Raw genomic sequence first — 21,355 nt, 5'->3', positions numbered from 1 at the left:
TCCGACATCCCCGGCGTTCCCAGGGAGGTGATTGAGCACCATCTTGCTGTCTGTCCTCATGTGCGACCCGTCAAGAAGAAGGCCAGGAAGCAAGCTTTGGAACGGCAGGAGTTCATCACGGAAGAGATCAGGAAGTTGGAAGCGGAAGGTTTGGTGAGCGGAGTACTCCATTGGACGTGGTTGGCCAATCCGGTAGTAGTGCGCAAGGCGAATGGGAAGTGGAGGCTGTGTATTGACTACATAGATATCAATAAGGCTTGTCCCAAGGACCCTTTCCCATTGCCGCGCATTGACCAGATTGTTGACTCCTGGGCCGGGTGTGACCTACTATCATTCCTTGATGCCTACTCAGGGTACCACCAAATCTTCATGGCGAAAGAAGATGAAGAAAAGACAGCATTCATCACCCCATGTGGCACGTATTGCTTTTTGCGGATGCCTTTCAGGTTGAAGAGTGCTGGATCGACATTTGCAAGGGCGGTCCAGATTGGTTTTGAGCCCCAGCTACATAGAAATATGGAAGCTTATATGGATGACATAGTGTTCAAAACCAAAGACACGACATCACTCGTACAAGATCTGGAAGAGACGTTTGTGAATCTACGCAAGATCAACCTCAAGCTGAACCCTAAGAAGTGTGTCTTCGGTGTTCCGTTCGGGAAACTTCTCAGGTTCTTTGTGTCACAGCATGGGATCGAGGCAAATCCAGACAAGATCAAGGCTATCGAGCACATTAGGGCACCCAAGCGGATCAAGGACGTGCGTCGGCTCACTTGGTGCGTTGCCGCCATGAGCAGATTCATCTCCAGGTCTGCCGAGCGTGGCCTTCCCTTTTTCAAAATCTTGAAAAAGGCGGGCCCAATGGAATGGACCCCAGAGGCCGAAGCAGCGCTGCAGGATTTGAAGAAATACCTCTCTTCGACATTGATACTGGTTGCGCCCAAACCCCAAGAACCGTTGCTGCTGTACCTGGTGGCGACGAACCAAGTGGTCAGTGCCGCACTAGTGGCGCAGAGGGAGGTCGAGGAAGGGGCAAGGCCCCCGGCAGGGTCTGACGCTGGCGGGGAAGGGCCTCCGCAACCATATGAAGCGCTGCCGAAGAAGAAAATGATGCAGCACCCGGTTTACTTTGTCAGCTCCCTCTTGCAGGGGCTAGGTCAAGGTACTCCGGCGTGCAGAAATTGCTCTTCGGCGTCCTTATGGCCTCGAGGAAGCTGCCTCATTACTTCCAGGCACACGAGATCACCGTCGTCACCCGCCTCCCGTTGCAACGGATATTGCACAACCCAGATGCAACCGGGAGGATTGTGGAGTGGGCTGTGGAGCTGTCAAACTTTGGTTTGAAGTTTGAAAGTACTTCGACAATCCAGAGCAGAGTTTTGGCAGAGTTCATTGCCGAGTGGACCTCGATGCCAGACGAAGAGATCCATGAGACCACCCTCCCCAGCAAGGAGGCAAGTCGCAACTGGATTATGTACTTTGATGGGGCTTTCTCGCTACATGGCGCCAGTGCTGGTGTGCTGATCATCACACCCACCGGAGAGCACCTCAAGTATGTAATCCAGATGTATTTTCCCAGGGAGATGTCCACAATCAACACTACTAAATATGAGGGGTTGCTTGCCGCTCTCAGGATCGCGGTGGACCTCGGGATCAAGAAGCTCATCGTTAGGGGTGATTCGCAGCTTGTTGTCAGACAAGTCAACAAAGATTATCAAAGCCCGTTGATGGAGGCCTATGTGGATGAGGTGAGGAAGCTGGAGGAGTGCTTTGATGGTATACAGATGGAGCATGTACCCCGAGTGGAGAACAACATCGCCGACTACCTGTTGAAGCGCGCTGCCTTCAAACTACCTGTGGAACCAGGTACTTTTGTGCTTCGGCTGACTCAACCATCCGTTGAACCATCAACAGAGCAGAACAAGCAAAGGAAATCATGCCCTGGCAAGTACTTTCCCGTCGAGCTCCCAGGAGCTGCTGGCGAGGATGTTGCCATGGGCACTGAGCCAGCTATGGGGCAACCGGCTCCGGCGGGGCGTCAAGTCCTGGCTGTAGAGACAGCTGCTCCCATGGCCGAGGAAGTGCCTCTAGTCCTTGCCGTCGAGCCTCAGGATCTGGCATGGGCACAACATACCATCTGATTCCTCCAAACAGGGGAACTCCCCGAGGAGCAGGAAGAAGCGGAGAAAGTAGCCCGTTGGTCTGCCATGTATTAGTTCGTCGACGACGTCCTATATAGGAAAAGACCAAACAGTGTGAAATTGAAGTGCATTACCCGGGAGGAAGGACTGGAGTTGTTGGCAGAGATACATGGAGGTATATGTGGCTCCCACATAGGGTCAAGGGCCCTTGCCGGCTAGGGATTTCGGCAAGGTTTCTTCTGGCCCACATCCCTCCAGGATGCAACAGCACTAGTAACCAAGTGTGAAGCGTGTCAGTTCCATTCGAAGAAGCTTCATCAACCAGCTCAGGCGCTCCAAACAATCCCTCTCTCCTGGCCGTTCTCGGTCTAGGGGCTCGACATACTGGGCCCTTTTCCCTGTGCTATCGGGGGCTTTGAGTACTTGTACGTTGCGATCAACAAGTCCACGAAGTGGCCGGAGGTGGAGACAGTGAGGAAGGTGACAACACAATCAACCGTCAAGTTCTTCAAGGGGCTAGTCTACCATTTTGGTGTGCCAAACAGGATCATCACCGACAACGGCACACAGTTCACGAGCCACACCTTTATGCGGTACATCCAAGACCTCGGCAGCAAAGTCCATTTTGCTTCTGTTGCACATCCACGGAGCAACGGCTTGGCTGAGAGGGAAAATGCCAAAGTGTTGCAAGGCCTCCGGACAAGGACTTTTGACAGGCTACGCATGCGCGGACGGCGCTGGATTGATGAATTTTCGGCGGTTCTTTGGTCGATCAGAACGACACACATCGAGCCACCGGTCAGACACCCTTCTCCGTCATTTATGGGGCAGAAGTAGTTCTCCCCGCGGAACTCACGTACGGGTCACCTCGAGTGCTCGCTTATGATGAGCTCGAGCAAGAGAAGTTGCGGCAAGATGACAGAACGCTCCTTGAGGAAGAACGTCTTCGGGCGACTGTGCGAGCAGCATGCTACTAGCAAGCCTTGCGCCACTACCATAGCCGCAAGGTTCATGCCCGAAGCTTTGATGAAGGCGACCTTGTTCTTAGGCATGTTCAGTCGGCCAAGAATTTCAACATGTTGACGCCAAATTGGGAAGGCCCTTATCCGGTAATACGAGTCACCAGGCCTGGCGCAGTCCGCCTGGAGACCGAAGATGGCGTTCCAGTGAGCAACTCCTGGAACATCGAACATCTTCGCAAGTTTTACCCATAAGGCACAGTTGCCGGGCTCCCCGGCAAACCACCTTTTTGTACAAGCCTTACCGGCAAGGCATGTAACCCTTTGTACAAAGCCAGGCACAGACCCTGAGCATAAATAAATGAAGCGCTGGCACCCTAAGTTTTAGCATGCATGCTAGGTTAAGTCTCTCCCTCGGTTAGGGTTGATAGTGCTTAGCGGCGACTAACCCCTAGCATAGAGGTCGAGTGTGCGTCTGTCTGTTCCTTTCCGTCCTCTTTGGTTCGCAGGATACATGGACGTTTTCTGCCGAGCTGTTTGGAAGATGGAGAACAAGCCGGCACTCCGGCCCCGGGAAGCCAAGGTTGCCGGGGGCTGCAGACGCGAGAACCCAACCACGGCAAGCCAAGGCTGCCGCGGGCTGCAGACCCAGATAAGTTCGTTATCCCGTATTATGCATTTTCGTATGGAGTTGGGATGTGTGAAACCTCGTTTTTATTCCTAGGCCGCCATGCACCCTCTTTTTCCTACACCCAAGGACTATTCCCTGGGTCAGGACTGGGTCATAGTCACTGTGACAAGGAAATAGATGAGGGGCCTAAACCCTACCTCGCCCTGCCTCGCCAAAGGCGTGAGAATGGTCGAACGAGGTAGGAGGGACGACAAGGCCTGTTGCCGGGCGACAATGTTTATCTTAAAAATAACAAGGATTAACTCCTTGGCATGGGCCTCGCTCACGCACAAAGAACCCGGCAAGCACCCTTTTTCATTAAAAACATCCCATCCAGGTATAGTTCATATGGTATGAAAAACATGAGCAAGGGGATTACAAGTTTAAAATTTACCAAGTGCCCACAGGCTTACAAACTAAAAATAGATAAGATGCCCGTAATCCCTTTCTTGTCCCTCTCCTCAGAAGATAGAACGAGACGACAGGAGGGCAAAAAGAACGCCTAGGCAAGGTACGAGCATCAGAAGACACCAAGAGAACATCCTGGTGCCGGGAGAGGAGCCAAAAGATGAGGCAGCGGTGCCCACGTACTCCGACTTGACGGCCGCCACCCGCCTTCTTCGTCCTCTCCGGCCCTCCTACGCCAGCTGCCCAAGGAGGCGACAGGGGACACGCCAATGGAGAGCTTGACGAGGAAGGCCCTCGGTAGGGCGCATGACGGAGGGAGGGGCGACACGGTCAGTCGAAGACGAGGTCGACGTGCCCCCGCTCGACGCTCTCGTTGTCGCTGTCGCTGTCCTTCTCATCACTCCCGCTTGAAGAGGAATCTTCATCATCGAAGGAGCTCTCCACGCTGCACTTCAGGCGAGTCCCAGAATCTCCAAAGACCTTGACAGAGAGCAGGCCGTTCTCCATTAATTTGAAATAGAGAATGAGCCCCGCCGTCAGGCTATGGATGCGAGCAAAGGTTTTCCACCCGCGGCGAAGATACATGACTTGAAGGGCGGGGAAGTCGACGTCGACCCGCGTGCCACCGTTCCCGCAGCCCCTCATGTGCAGTCTCAGGGTCTGGGGCGGGTCAAGCTCCATCTCCCGAGCGAATGACGCAGGAAGATGAAGGCGACGGCGTGGTGGCCGACGCAGCCCGATGAAGAACTCGTGAGGCTGGTCCCCGATGTGGCCCTCTGTTGGGAGAGGCATTGCTGGCGAGGGCAGAACCGATGCGCCGCCCCGTCCGCCCCTCCCCCAGGCGCCACGCCGGCCTCGGCCTCGTCCCCACCCCCTTACTCTCGTGGCTGGCTCTGCCGCCGTGGGCTCTTGGGGAGGAGGGACGCGCTGTCGAGCTGAGACCCTCGCCGCCACTGTCGAAGGGCCAGCACCTCCTATCGTCATGGCAGATGGAAGAAAAGAGTCAAGGTGGGAGGAGATATATGATGAAAGAGTATAGGATGCCATCCCCCTTCCCCCTTATAAAGGGGCGAGGTAGGGGCTTGGCCGCCCCGCTCAACCAATCCAGTCATCTGGGGGTGCAGGGAATTGAGACCGACCCGCTGCTCCAATCAGCGATGCCCCGGTTTCCCGCCTCCACCGCCTGCCACCTTGAAGGCATGGGGGACACGTGGCGAGCAAGTATAATCGAGGGGACGGGTGAAGCAACCGTTCCCCACCCCGTGATCGTGGGGCGCAGACGGCTTGAAGACCGCGACCAGAGTCCACTCAGTAAATGAACCGCACCTCTGCATTTTCCTCTTTTTACGGGGAAGGCGCGGGCCGCCTCTTTACCACGATATGACACATGCATGCGGAAACCAGCCCACGCACGGCCCCCACGTCACGCATGACCCTCCACGTCGTGTGTTCAACGCGGGTCGTGGGGAAGCGCAGCGGACAGGAAGTTACTGCGGTAAAAATTCACCCCACCTACCCGCGCACAGTTCTGGGCCTAGCCCAACAACACGTCGCGCTTATGTGTGGACCAGGCCCGGGGGCTCTCGTCGGTGTACAAAAGTGGGGGCTCTTCCTTTGCACTCCTCTACTTGTGCACGGGCAATCAGAGCCGCGCCCACGGCCACACTAACCAGGGCATAGGAGGGATGCCGGAGCGCAAGACGACCAAAGCAACGCCAAGACCAGAGGCACAAAAAGAGCAAGAGGGCGATGTGGACTCCCCCGGGAAGACCCTTGCCGGGGTGGCTTCCGCAACCTCGGCAAGATCCTTGCCGGGGCAGCTTGCCTGATGCCAGCGGAGTGCGCCACCCTTGAGCCTAAGGGGTTCCTACGCCATATTGGAACCAAGGCTCAGGAGGTGCATCCGTGGCGGCATGAAGATCTTTGTAGGGATCTTAGATACACAAGATCAGATGAGAACCAGAAGACGACGATCCTTGGCAAGATCCTTGCCAAGGAAATCCACGGGACCCTCGGCAAGATCCTTGCCGGGGACGACCGCGGTGCCACAGCGAGACCCTTGTCGGGCCCTCGGCAAGACCCTTGCCAAGGACGCCTGCGAGGCCGCAGCGAGGCCCGCGTCTGCCAACCTGCACCGCCGCTCCCATACAGCTGCCAGCCCGCCCAGCTGGCCAGACGCCTGCGTGGCAGCGCATGGCCTCTACACTGACTCAGCAAGCACCTGCATGGTGGCATGCAGATCTTCGTGAAGGCTCCACCACCGCGCCAGCCCAGCAGCCAGCCAACGTGGCGCAACGACGCCTCATCAACTTGGAGGTGCGTCGAAGCCAGGCGAGGCGACGACAGCTGTGACGAGCTTCTTTGCCGTCCCCAATAAAGCAAGAGGAGCACGTTAGCAGTGCATTAAATGCATTTGTCCGGCGATGCCAGGGGATAAGCTCAGCCCCTGAACACCTTTCCACCTCCTGTGTGCCACTGTGGCAACCCCTTTTGTCTATAATAGGAGGCCCGAGGCATCCAGGAGAGGGATTCGGATCTTTTGGACTACAGAGCCACTGCAGCTAGTTCAACAACACCTCAATACACATACAAGCAGGACTAGGGTTTTACGCGTCTCCGCGGCCCGAACCTGGGCAAATGATTTGTGTGCTGATGGCCAGACCCGCTCTTCGTACAACCCCGCGCCCATTAACCGTAGAAGGGATCCTAGTTACCCCATAGGTGTCGTTTCCCACCGATAAAACTTGTTAGGTCGTCCTAATGTTTTAGAATTTTTGGACTTACAAAAGTATTCGAGAGTTACTAATTACTATAGACTGTTCTGTTTTTGACAGATTCTGTTTTCTATGTGTTGTTTGCTTATTTTGATGATTCTATGGGTAGTATCGGGGGGGGGGGGGTATGAACCATGGATAAGTTGGAATACAGTAGATATTACACCAATATAAATAAAGAATGAGTTCACAACAGTGCCAAAAGTGATGATTTATTTCCTTATACTAATGAAGCTTATGAGATTTTCTGTTGAGTTTTGTGTTGTGAAGTTTTCAAGTTTTGGGTAAGGATTTGATGGACTATTGAATAAGGAGTGGCAAGAGCCTAAGCTTGGGGATGCCCAAGTCATCCCAAGGTAATATTCAAGGACAACCAAGAGCCTAAGCTTGGGGATGCCGCGGAAGGCATCCCCTCTTTCGTCTTCGTCTATCGGTAACTTTACTTGAGGCTATATTTTTATTCACCACATGATGTATGTTTTTCTTGGAGCGTCTTGTATGACATGATTCTTTGCTTTTTAGTTTGCCACAGTCATACTTTCTGTACACACCTTTTGAGAGATACAGCATGAATCATGATTTATTAGAATACTCTATGTGCTTCACTTATATCTTTTGAGCTAGGCAATTTTTCTCTAGTGCTTCACTTATATCTTTTTAGAGCACGGCGGAGGTTTTATTTTATAGAAATTAATGAACTATCATGCTTCACTTATATCATTTTGAGAGTCTTTAAACAGCATGGTAAGTTGCTTTGGTTATAAATTTAGTCCTAATATGATAGGCATCCAAGAGGGATATAATAAAAACATTCATATGAAGTGCATTGAATACTATGAGAAGTTTGATTCCTTATGATTGTTTTGAGATATGAAGATGGTGATATTAGAGTCGTGATAGTAATTTGCTTGAGTGTTTTAAATTTTGCGATTCCTGTTGCATGCTCATATGGTGAACCGTTATGTGATGAAGTCAGAGCATGATTTATTTATTGATTGTCTTCCTTATGAGTGGCGGTCGGGGACGAGCGATGATCTTTTCCTACCAATCTATCCCCCTAGGAGCATGCGCATAGTACTTCGTTTCGATAACTAATAGATTTTTGCAATAAGTATGTGAGTTCTTTATGAGTAATGTTGAGTCCATGGATTATATGCACTCTCTCCCTTCCACCATTGCTAGCCTCTCTTGTGCCGCGCAACTTTCATCGGTACCATAAACCCACCATATACCTTCCTCAAAACAGCCACCATACCTACCTATTATGGAATTTCCATAGCCATTCCGAGATATATTGCCAAGCAACTTTCCACTGTTCCATTTATTATGACAAGCGTCATCATTGTCATATTGCTTTGCATGATCATGTAGTTGACATCGTATTTGTGGCAAAGCCACCGTTCATAATTCTTTCATACATGTCACTCTTGATTCATTGCACATCCCCGTACTCTGTCGGAGGCATTCATATAGATTCATATTTTGTTCTAAGTATCGAGTTGTAATTCTTAAGTTGTAAGTAAATAATAGTGTGATGATATTCATTATTAGAGCATTGTCCCATGTGAGGAAAGGATGATGGAGACTATGACTCTCCCGCAAGTTGGGATGAGACTCTGGACGAAAAAAGAGGCCAAAAAATGAGAGAAGGCCCAAACAATAAAAATGAGAGAAAAGAGAGAAGGGACAATGTTACTATCCTTTTACCACACTTGTGCTTCAAAGTAGCACCATGATCATCATGATAGAGAGTCTCTTATGATGTCACTTTCATATACTAGTGTAGCGACCCGACCTCGGACGGTCATGTCTCTGTGCTTAAGTGTCACCCCTGGATCGGGTATACTGACACACATAGTAGTCGAGGATTTATAACAGTGGTAAATCACATGTATAAAGTAACATAAATACTATTACCTCAACCATATAGCGGAAGTAACAACAAGGTTGTGGATTCCCATCAACACCAACGGCAAAGTTGAGTGTAGAAATCGTAACCCTAACGAATCACTTACTCGTCGTAAGATTCCTACAACATGAGACATTGTAGCCATATAGGTCAGTACATTGAATGTATTGGCAATTTCACACTGTAGAGCAATGTTGAATAATGCTTATTTGGCTGGTGGAGGCACTAAGTTTAATTTTTGCATAAAGCTAATTTTTCCCTACAACAAAGGAATAAATTTTATTTACCTACCAAGTTGATGCCAATACTAGGAAGGTTCCTCCAACTCAATCCCAAAATAATATTAATAACCCAACAAATTAATTAAGTAAATTGATGAGATCAAATCAATAATACAAGTACCAGATACTCAAGATGTCCGTAACCGGGGACACGGCTAATCATGATTAGTTTGTACACTTTGCAGAGGTTTGCGCACTTTCCCCCACATGACTCGATCTCCTCCATCGGATTTCTCGCACTACATGACGTTTGAGAAACGGATGACCGAGACACAGTCTTTCTGAAGAGGCCCCCTTAATCGATAGATAGGCTGGTACACCTACAATCCCTACATCTGCTAGCCCATCATGGAAAGGTTTCCCACAACTTACTCAACTATGCCAGATCCCATAATGGCTTGTGGCTGCACACAGAAGTTTCTAGCATGAATAATCCTATGATCCCTTTGAGCCTGGGTGGCCTTCCATAGGGTGATCACACGGGTACTCCGGGATCCCCTTGGGAAACCACTGAGTTCTCCAGGTGCCTGGGCAAACCACTGGGTGCTCCAGGTTGCCCCAACCAATCCACCCAGATGTGTATTAAAGTAGCCACCTTAAACATCCCTTAGTTATAAATAACTATCACATCTTTCATGGATCTCTCAACCAAACCACATCTACGAGCATAGAAAAATAGTGTAAGCATAACGTAGTAACACCCAGGGTTTGATATAATACAATAGGTTCCTACCTCATCAATTACTTCCCAATACCCACATGTTTTCACATCCTATCCATGCAATGTTTGAGGGTTGAAACTAATGCATAAAAACTGGGTAATGAAGGGATATGATCGAAGTGTGAACTTGCCTTGTACTATTGATGAAGATGACTCGCACTCATAACTCCTGATAGTTCTACTCGTCACACTCCGTTCAATCTATCGTAAGCAAGCAATAGTAACGACATGTAAGCAATCATGCAAAAAGAATCAGAGAAAAATCTCGAAAAACTTCGAAAACAAGCAAACAACTCTTGCAACAGAAAACAATTTCTAAGCATACCAAAATTAAGTGAATTTTGCCTTATTAGAAAGTTTAGGTCAAGAGCTTCGATTTGCAAAAAGAATCAACTCAAACGGAGTTATAAAACTCGAGTTATGAATAAAAGAAGTTTGAATTCAAATCTGTTTGAAAACAAATTTTAAACTTTCAAAAATATGTTTAAGTTGTTTTACTGGATAGAGGTGATCATAACGAAGGAGTGGGCGTTGGTTTCATTGTATTTGGACAAATGAGTAAAAAGTAGTGCTAGATTGAAAACCAGGGGCTAATTTGTAAATAAAATATTCACGGATAGGTCCCTGGCTAAAACTAACAGAAAAAGAAAAAGACTAAATAACGAACGTTCACTTCGGGAGACTAACGAACGAATCGTTCGCTAGTTTAGAAAAATAGTGAATGAATCCGATCCGTTGGATCAAGATCCGACGAACGGGAACAGATCAGGCTAGGGTTTACCGAACTCCGGCAACGTCGAGCGGCGGTGGCGGGGCTCCGGGCGGCGAGGCGGGGCTACGGCGGCACGGGGAGGCGAGTGGCGAGCGGTGGGCGGCGGCTGCGCGGTCAGCGCGGAGGCGGCGGCAAGGGGTGCAACGACGCAGGTGCGGGGGAGGAGAGAGAGGCGGGGCTAGGGCGCCGAAATTTATAGGAGGGGAGGGGGCGAGGTGACATGGAGGAGGGGCGAGGGAGGCGGCGGCGGTGTCTGTGGCGACCACGGCGGCGTCGGCGTGCGGCAGCCGGTCTCTGGCCGGATGTCGGGGACGACAGGATGGTCGGCTGGGCTGTGGCCTGCTAGCTGGGCCGGCCTAGTCGGCGAAGAGAGTCTTTTGAAAAAACAGACAAAGGAATAAAACGAAATATAATATAGGCATATTATATACTCCCTCCATTTTTGTATACAAGGCCACAAACTCGGATTACAGGTACCAATGTAAAATTTAATGTCTGCTTTAGTAGTCAACTTTTCTTGTTTACTGGGATCATTAATACTCCACATGCATGCAAAGAAACTAAGTGGAGGAAGTAGCTGACAGTCAATATGATTGCATGCATGCAAGTATTAAACAGGTTGTTAGCTCGAGAAAATATCATTAACCTTGCCTCGATTACTGTTTGTGGCCTTGTATAGATGCAAAATGTATATTCCGTAGTGCCCTTGTATATAAAAATGGAGGGAGTATCAAAATTTTCAGAAAAAGATCGTTTTTCTAGAGTCAAATAAAATCCACAATAATTTAAATAAAGCAAACAGTGCGACTGTTGCAATAAAACCTCATAAAAATCATTTTAAAAATACCAAAATAATTTCAAATTTATTTCTCTCCATTTTTCTAATATATGGAATCATTTTACCCTAATCTCGTTATATGTTATTTTTGGAGGAAAATAATTTGAATAAAAACCAAATAAGTCCAAATTGAAAATAATTTCAAAGAGACTTTCAATTTGATTCTTTTAAACTTCCAAGTCATATTTCATATGTTTTGAAGAAGTCATTCTATCTTCTCTCACGAAAATCATTGAGTTGCTTAAAGTTTCTGAATTTAAAATAGTTCCAAATGGAATTCAAATCTTTTCAAAACCCTTTTCATTTATTTAAATGGAAGAAGTCATGTCATCTTCTCTCTAGGGTTTTGTGATGAAATAGATTTAAATTCATGGAGATCATAAAAGCAAGATGAAAGTTTGGGAAAGTCCTTTTATCCCCTCTCATTTAACTTTCAAAAAGTTCCAAATTTCACTCAATTTCAGTCAAGCAACCACACCACAATCAAACAATCAATCAAAACTATGTATTTAATATAACATTCCAAAATTTAGAATTTTGGGATGTTACAAATCTACCGCCCTTAAAATGAATCTCGTCCTTGAGATTTTGAGAGGCTAGCAAGAAATAGGTTAGGTCCGGGGTCTCCTCAAAATCCATCGATCGTCACAGTGGGTCTGGGGTGCTACCACCCTTAGAAGCATTGTTACGGTTCCATCAATACTTGTATACTCCATCCTTTTTGTTGGCAGTGTTGATCTTCTCAGATTCTGGGGAAAATTCCTTCTCTCGCTCTTCCGGTAGTGGCATAACCTTTTCCTCAATCCATGTGTCCTTTCATCTTGGCAAGGTTATTCCGAGATGGGTTCTTCTTAGCTGACAGGTCTGGCACCAATACTAAACAACTATCGATATCTCATGGTGGTCATCAAACAATTTGACTGGGTCCATGCGGAAAATGGGTCTGGGTTGAACCTCACCGTATATCCTACGATGGGCAACAACTGCCTTGTACAAGGGAAAAAATTGGTATACCATTTTAAGGTTCAAACAAGGTTTTGATTGTCGTCGCTCTACTATGGGTAAGTTACTCAGATTTACCATCCCATATAGCAAGGCGAATAATAAGAGTAAGTCGGTATGGTGATCAATCCATCCCGCTCCCAAATCATTACCTTGTATATGGTTTAGTGAATCTCGCATTCTAACACTCGGTCTTCCTCACAGGCATTGCAGAATTTCTCTTCTCGACGAACTAAGTTTGTATAATCCATGGATTCTCCAAGCCAAACAAAACATCTCTCGTTCCTTCACAACTCTCAGGTTTTGCATTACTCATATAAGATCGTCTCTTGATAAAGTCGTATCTTCTTCCAGGGTTTTTTTCCTTAAGCAAGAGTGTGCTTGATTCTTGGAAGGTCCTCGGGCCTGTGGGTTATGGCCCACCTCATCACTTGTAAATCTTGAACTCATCATCGGGGGCAACTAATCTTTATTCCAACATCCTGCTTCCTATCATTCTTAAATCCACCCAATTGTACTGTCTCCCTTCCTTCTATTGGTACCAAATTAAGACGTGATTACTCAGACTCATCATGGAGTTACAATTGCTCCATATTACCAACATTATACCTCCTTTATATCCAATAATACTTCATCCCTTCATATTCTTGGGATATCCCACATATCAAGATAAAACTCATACTTATTTTGTCCAAAGTACACTCCGTGGAATATCATAATCCTTTCCAGAGGTCAAGTGTCCTCCCAGGGTACTACCACCCTTGAAATGCACAAATTCATCCATAGACCATATTTCTCATATCCTCGATAATGGTCGAAATCTTTCTTCATAGAGTAGCTACTCATAAAATCAGTACTAATGATGCTAACTTTGTTGATTCTCAAATTATTACAATCTCCTGCATTTCCATTTCATGCCTCAACTCAACACCTCAATATAAAAGAATTGTTCCCACTACTACTACTATATTCCTCACAGACTCAACTATTTAACACGAATATCCTCATTGGAACAATCTCTGACAAAGTGCCCTACTTCATTACAACGGAAACATATTACTTCTGTCAAGTCAAGAGGTTTCCTTGTGATGTCAAAGCCTCCTTGGGTCCTCGGCTTCCTTTTTGGGAAACCGCTGAGGTAGTGCCCTGACTCCTTGCACCTGAAACAGGTGACATGACTCAGGTCCTTCCTGGAATCCAATCTATTTCTCTTCCAGGACTTTTCCGTTCCAATCAGGGCTTCTATTTCCTGTGGGTCATACTCTACTTCCTCTGTCGGGAATTCTACTAGATCCCCATCCAGATAATTTTGGGAGATGTGTGCTTCTTCTCCACATGAATAGCATGACTTGGTGCATGCTTTAATTCTGTTCCCTTTGTGTGTATCCTCGACATCTTCCTTCATCACTCGTTCTTCTAAATTTTCCATGAGTGCTCCTTTCATTTCTTCTTTCTTCTGCTGGATTGTTCTTTGTACCCTAGGGTAAATGTGACACTGAGCAGGGTAGTGGGTAGTCCCTTCACACAAGAAACAAGTAATCTGCCTAGTTGGTCATTCTTTATCTGGGTGACTTTCTTCACAATGAGGGCATTCATCCTTGTGTTTGTTATGGTTGTGTCCTATTTTTTCATAGAGCTTGCATGCACAAGGTTTCTTCATATTATTTCCAAAAGGCTTCAAATTCGGGGACACAAGACGAGACCTTTGCAGAGTCAACTTAAATCCTTACCAAGTGGTTACTCGTTTCCATCCATTGATGGTTTGGTACATCCTCCACCAACTAGCAGGACCTCTTACAAAGCACTGAAGAGCATGTTGGGTCATATCCTTTCCGGCTATAGTGTTATTCTTCATGTGATCTTCCATGTTCTGAATCCATCAGTCCGTCTCCATTTGATTCATCGATCCAGAAAATGTAGCTCATCTCCATTCATCCTCTATTGGGTTTAGGGGTTTTGGGGTGAGATAAGAGAGATAGAGAGGGATACACACAATACAACAATAGTTTTGAAAAGACTACTTTTATTTTGTGGCTGTCGGGAAAACATCAAACAAATGACAGCTCACAAACGTCGCATCTAACGTGGGTATAGAACAGGGGTTTGGTCTTCTAAAGGTCAATATATCTTGAAAGTCACCAAACTCTTCAAGTCTTGTTCATGTCTTCGACGACTTCTTCCGATGGTGCTTGTCCTTCTCAAGTTCTTTTGCCAGATCATTTCTGTTGACGCGAAGTCTCTCGTGACATCCTTTAATATTCTGGAGTTGTGTTCCAAACTTCTGGGTTTCAACATCCTTGGCATGAACCATGGTCCTACTTTCCTTCAGTTCCTGACGAATCTCCGGTATCTCGAGGTTTTGCTCCTACAGCTTGGCTACTTTCAGCTTCTGGGTCCCGAGTTCCTCACGAAGTGCTTTCTTGTCAAATATGGTTTCCTGTCTTTAAAATTCTTGATGTAATACTCCAGATCCTGGCGATACACCAGCTAAGGTTAAAACTTCATCTTTTGCTTATAGGTGCTCCATTAGCCCTTTTTTCATCCAATCCTTCCGAAAAAATGCATGCTCAACTCAGCACGGTGACAATAGCGTAAGCGGGCGATAACATCATGGATAGCCATGTTTCTGCTCTTGTCATTTCCATGAGCTATCATTCCATAGTTGATATCTCCTGTCTTGGGGTTTTCTTGAGGGCCAAAAACTTGAGTCTTAACGCTCCATGTTCCGGTCTTTCTCCGACACACCTTGATCTCAGGTATTGACAGCTTCAATAATCTGAAAAATTCCATAAGGGTAGCCTTCCTAGGTCATACCAATCTGGAAATTCTCCAGAGCCTTCAAATTCTCCTAGTCTTCGAGTCTTCAATCATTGTAGTTTCCATTATTGTAATGCACGGTAAAATCCTCTTCATTCTGAGGGGGTCTTAGTTGTCCGATATCTTGTCCTTCTTGGAGTGGTCTCATCAGCTGAATCTTCGCGTGGTCAAAAGGGGAAAGGGGTATAGTCTAACTAAAAGGAAATATTTGAAAAAGCTCAGAAACGAATAGAGGTAAAAGATATTTTTGAAAATAAAGTTTTAGAAAAAATATCTTTCCTATGGGCTTGCCATTTTCTAGGGGTCACGTCCTACAGTCAACATGTGCTCTGATACCATCTTGTAGCGACCCGACCTCAGACGGTGAAGTCTCTGTGCTTAAGTGTCACCCCTGGATCGGTATGCTGACACACACAGTACTCAAGGATTTATAACAGAGGTAAATCACATGTATAAACTAATGTAAATACTATTAGCTCAATCCATATAGCGGAAGTAACAACAAGGTTGTAGATTCCCATCAACACCAACGGCAAAGTTGAGTGTAGAAATCGTAACCCTAACGAATCACTTACTCGTCGTAAGATTCCTACAACATGAGATGTTGCAGCCATATAGGTCAGTACATTGAATGTACTGGCAATTTCACACTGTAGAGCAATGCGGAATAATGGCTATCACTACATGCATATTTGGCTAGTGGAGGCTCTAAGTTTAATTTTTACACAAAGCTAGTTTTCCCTACAACAAAGGAATAAATTTTATTTAACTACCAAGCTGACGCCAATATTGAGAAGGTTCCTCCAACTCAATCCCAAAATAATATTAATAACCCCCAAAATTAATTAAGTAAAGTGATGAGATCAAATCAATAATTCAAGTACGAGATACTCAAGATGTCCATAACCGGGGACACGGCTAATCATGATTAGTTTGTACACTCTGCAGAGGTTTGCACACTTTTCCCCACAAGACTTGATCTCCTCCGTTGGATTTCTCGCACTGCATGACGTTTGAGAAGCGGATGACCGAGACACGGTCTTTCCGAAGAGGTCCCCTTAACCGATAGATTGGCCGGTACACCTACAATCCCCTACATCTGCTAGCCCATCATGGAAAGGTTTCCCACAACTTACTCAACTATGCCAGAGCCCATAATGGCTTGTGGCTGCACACGGAAGTTTCTAGCATGAATAATCTTATGATCCCTTTGAGCCTGGGTGGCCTTCCATAGGGTGATCACACAGGTATTCCGGGATCCCCTTGGGCAAGCACTGTGTTCTCCAGGTGCCCGGGCAAACCACTGGGTGCTCTAGGGTGCCCCAACCAATCCACCCAGATGTGTATTAAAGTAGCCACCTTAAACATCCCTTAGTTATAAATAACTCTCACATCTTTCATGAATCTCACAACCAAACCACGTCTACGACCATAGCAAAATAGTGTAAGCATAACATAGTAACACCCAGGGTTTGATATAAGACAATAGGTTCCTACCTCAGCAACTACTTTCCAATACCCACATGTTTTCACATCCTATCCATGCAATGTTTGAGGGTTGAAACTAATGCATAAAAACTGGGTAATGAGGGGATATGATCGAAGTGTGAACTTGCCTTGTACTGTTGATGAAGATGATTCGCACTGATAACTCCTGATAGTTCTACTCGTCACACTCCGTTCAATCTACCATAAGCAAGCAATAGTAACCACACATAAGCAATCATGCAAAAAGAATCAAATAAAAATCTCGGAAAAACTTCGAAAACAAGCAAACAATGTCGGTGTTCTGGGAATGGGGGTCCCCAGACTTGCCTGCCTACGGCCCACGGCGTGGCTCTACGAGCGGGCCCATATGACCCATCTCCATCAACAAGGCATTCAAGACCCTCGCGAGGAGACAAGCCTCGCGAGGCGCACGACGCAAGACCTCCTCAGGAGGGGACTCACCAGGTTGGCTCGCGAGGGGCGGAGAGATCAAGGCAGGGCAAACCTCGTGAGGTTCTTGTGACGTAAGCCATGACGATCGAGGCCAGGCGGGCGCCAGCGCGCGCAGCGTCCTTATTTCCTCTCTGGTGCTAAGGGGGCAAGGGCAGGCGCGGAGTACCGAGGCATCAAGCAAAGGTTTCCATATCGGTGCAACGAGACCAAGACCAGTAGGACGGCAAGACAGAGTTCACCATGGAGCCCAAGGCAGCGTCACCAACAGAGCCTTTTGCAGGCGAAGACTACTTTTGTTAGGATAAGCTGTACTAGCTGTCCCCTTTCAAACTGGCCGTTGTTGGCTCCCTTCCCGCTCAATATTTGGGGAGAGGACCAGGGCCTCTATAAATTGGACTAGCCACCACCATAACTGCGGGATCGACCTCATCTTAGCTGGGAGCCACCACATCCTTGGCCACACACCCACCAAGCAAAAGAACACCTCTCCTCAGGAGGTTGTTCTTCCCCTTGTACTGTTCATCATCAGCCCAAGAGGCAATCCACCACCACACACTGGAGTGGGGTATTACACCACAACGGTGGCCCTAACCAGTATAAATCTTGTGTCCTTTGTGTTGCGAGTTCGTCCAGTAGCTCGTCAGATCTTAGCCAAGTTAGGACGTGGATCGGTAGGGGGGAAATCTTCGTGCGCACCCCAGTGTTCAAACCTTGAGGGTTTTGCCGGAACCCGATATCCGACATTTGGCGCGCCAAGTAGGGGTGCGCCGGAGTCTTTCTTTCGTCGATTCGCACTCCACCATCTCCACGCCCGCTCCCCCATGGTGGGAGCCCCTCCAACTGGATCTACCGGTGCCCACAGCGGCGCTCGGGGGCTCCGAGCTCTTGCCCCCACTTTGTGGCAGGTGCAGTGGACACCCAAGTTCAAGCCAGAGATGACGCCGCGCTACGATGACGCGGCAGACCCGTCGGCCTTCCTGCTGGCGTACGAGGAGGCCGTTTTGGAAGCCGGGGGCGACGGCAAGATCATGGCCAACTGGTTCCCAATGGCCCTTGTAGGCGCGCCACGTGCCTGGCTCCTCCATTTGCCGATGTCTTCTGTTTCCACCTGCAGGAGCTGAGCAACCTCTTCATCACTCGCTTCGGGGAACCGGCGACCCCCATCGTCGCAGCTCTTCTCGGCGGTTTGCAAGCACCACCCTCGGATCGGCATGTCAAGCCATACTTTTGCTAGAACGACGCCACTTCCAAGTGCCCGGGGGCTCCGCCTGGCTGGGCCGCGCCTGAGGCGGACCTCACCTTCGACTCAAAGGATCATCCCGCCTCCACCGTCGGCTCAGGTGCACTCCCGATGCTGTGCGCGCCCACCATATGCCACATATCCATCACCAAGATGCTCGTCGATGGCCGCACCGGCCTCAATGTGCTCTCTGTCGAAGCCTTCAGCCTCCTTCACGTACCGTTCGAGCGGCTCCGCCCCAGCAAGCCCTTCTTGGGGGTTGGCGGAGGCTCTGCCCGCTCCCTGGGGCAGATCCGCCTCCGCGTGACCTTTGGCATGCGCGACAACTACCGCACCGAGCTCATCGACTTCGACATCACCCGCATTGGCCTCCCGTACAATGCCATCCTTGGGTACCCAGCTCTGGCCCAGTTCATGGCGGCAACCCATCCTGCTTACAACCTCATGAAGATGCAGGGGAGCGAAGGTGTCCTCACCGTCAAGGGGGACGCCAAGGAGGCCCTGGCGGCGCTCAAGCTTGCCCTCAAGGCCACCGCGGCAGCACGACCTGCTGACGCGATACCCCCAAGGCCAAGGGAGCCGCACCAACCAAGAAGAAGCAGCTCTTCACTCAGGACAAGGCAGAAACCAAGCAAGTGCCGGTCGAGGAGGACGGGTCCTGAGGGGCAACCTTTACCATAGGCGCAAACCTTGAGCCTGGTCAGGAGGAGGCGCTAGTGAAGTTCTTGTGTGCAAACAAGGGAGTGTTCGCCTGGGAGCCCGATCAGCTGGTAGGAGTGCCAAGAGAGGTAATAGAGCACCACCTGAAGGTGTGCCCCAACGTATGCCCCGGGAACTAGAAGGCGAGACGGAAGTCCACAGAAAAGCAAGCTTTCATCGTCCAAGAAACCCGCAAGTTGGAGGCTACGGGTGTCATTCGCGAGGTTCGGTACCCTGAGTGGCTAGCGAACCTCGTCGTCGTCCCCAAGAAAGGCGGGAAGGAGCGGATGTGCGTCGACTTCACCAACCTAAACAACGCCTGCCCCCAAAATCCGTTCCCACTTCCGCGCATCGACCAGATCGTCGACTCTACTGCCGAGTGCGACTTGCTATGCTTCCTAGATGCGTTCTCAGGATATCACCAGATCAAGATGGCGGTAGAAGATGTGGAGAAGATGGCCTTCCTGACCCCGTGTGGGGTGTACCGCTACACTTGCATGCCGTTCAGGTTGTGCAACATGGGCGCAACCTTCCAGTGCCTCATGCACATCACTTTAGGGCGGCAGCTCGGGAGAAACGCTGAAGCCTACGTTGACGACATCATGGTGAAGTCTCGGGAAGCGGGGACCTTGAGCCAAGACCCGGAGGAGACGTTTGAAAGCCTCTGCCAGGTGGACTTGCGTCTCAACCCGGAGAAATGCGTGTTTGGCATCCCTTCTGGCAAGCTGCGGGGTTTCCTGGTGTCCCACAGGGGGATCGAGGCCAACCCGGAGAAGGTCAAGGCCATTGAAGACATGAGTCCACCGCAGACCCTCAAGGAAATGCAGAAGTTGGCTGGTCAGGTGACTGCGTTGGGGCACTTCATCTCCAAGCTGGGAGAGGGCGCCCTACCCTTCTTCAAGCTGATGAAAAAGAAGGGCCCGTTCGAATGGACCCCAAAGGCTGACCAAGCTTTTCAAGACCTCAAGAGATACCTGACCAGCCCTCCAGGGATGGTGGCGCCGCGACCTCGTGAGCCCCTAGTGCTCTATCTTACCGCCACCCCGTACTCAGCCATCGCGGCTCTGGTGGCGGTTCTGGAAGAACACCAAGCCAAGGGCGCATCGCACCGTGCCACGCCTCCAGCAGAGATGACGCAAGGCCAGAAGGGCGCCGCAAGGGCCGCAGCAGCAGCGGCGGAGGATCAGGCTCAGCAGGACGACACCCCCAAACCCGCGAAGGCCCCGACTAGCGATGAAGCATTAGGAGTTCCCTCGCCTTAGGAGGCACCCCAACTCCAGGAGGGCGCAAGCCTCATCAGCGCGCCTACCCTCGTCAAGCCCCCGGTATACTTCGTCAGCACGGTGTTGCGAGATGCGAGAGCCCGGTACCCCATGCCTCATGAGCTCCTTCTCGCGCTCCTGGTGGCCTCGCGAAAGCTGCGGCACTACTTTCAGGGCCAACCCATGAAGGTCGTCTCGACTTACCCATTGGAGAGAGTGCTCAGGAGCCCCAACTCTGCCGGAAGAGTTGCTGAATGGAACATCGAGTTTCAAGCATTCCAGTTGGAGTTCAGTACTACCAGGGTCATCAAGGGAGCCGCACTCGCTGATTTCATGGCAGAATGGACAGACGCCCCGGTGCTTGAAGTAGGCGAAAACCGGTCCCTCTCGCTGGGAAGCGAGGCGCCTGACGGCTGGGCCATGTATTTCGATGGTGCCTTCACGCGCCAGGGCGCGGGGGCTGGAGCAGTGCTCATCTCGCCCACTCAGGACAAGCTCTACTACATCGTGCAGCTCTGCTTCCAGCAGGGCGAGAAGGTCTCCAACAACATTGCAGAATACAAAGGCCTCATAGCCGGCTGAAGGCTGCAGCGGCGCTGGGGGTGAAGCATCTCACTATCAAGGGCAACTCACAGCTCCTCGTCAACTTCTCCAACAAGGTATACGAGCCGAAGGACGAGCACATGGAAGCATACCTCGTGGAGGTGCGCAAGATGGAGAAGTAATTCTAGGGCCTGGAGTTGCAGAACGTGCCCCATGGCACCAACAAGGAAGCTGACGAGATCACCAGAAGGGCATCCAAGTGGCAGCCCCAAGAGCCTGGCGTCTTCGAGGAGCGGCTCTTCAAGCCATCGGCAATACCACCACTTTCAAGAAGAGCTCAGCCTCGGGAGGAACTCCCGCAGCCGCCTGCCACAGGAG

Source organism: Triticum urartu, chromosome 5A, assembly GCF_056163025.1.
Source record: "Triticum urartu cultivar PI428250 chromosome 5A, HENAU_Tu73, whole genome shotgun sequence".
Classification (NCBI taxonomy): domain Eukaryota; kingdom Viridiplantae; phylum Streptophyta; class Magnoliopsida; order Poales; family Poaceae; genus Triticum; species Triticum urartu.
This window is presented reverse-complemented; position numbering follows the sequence as displayed.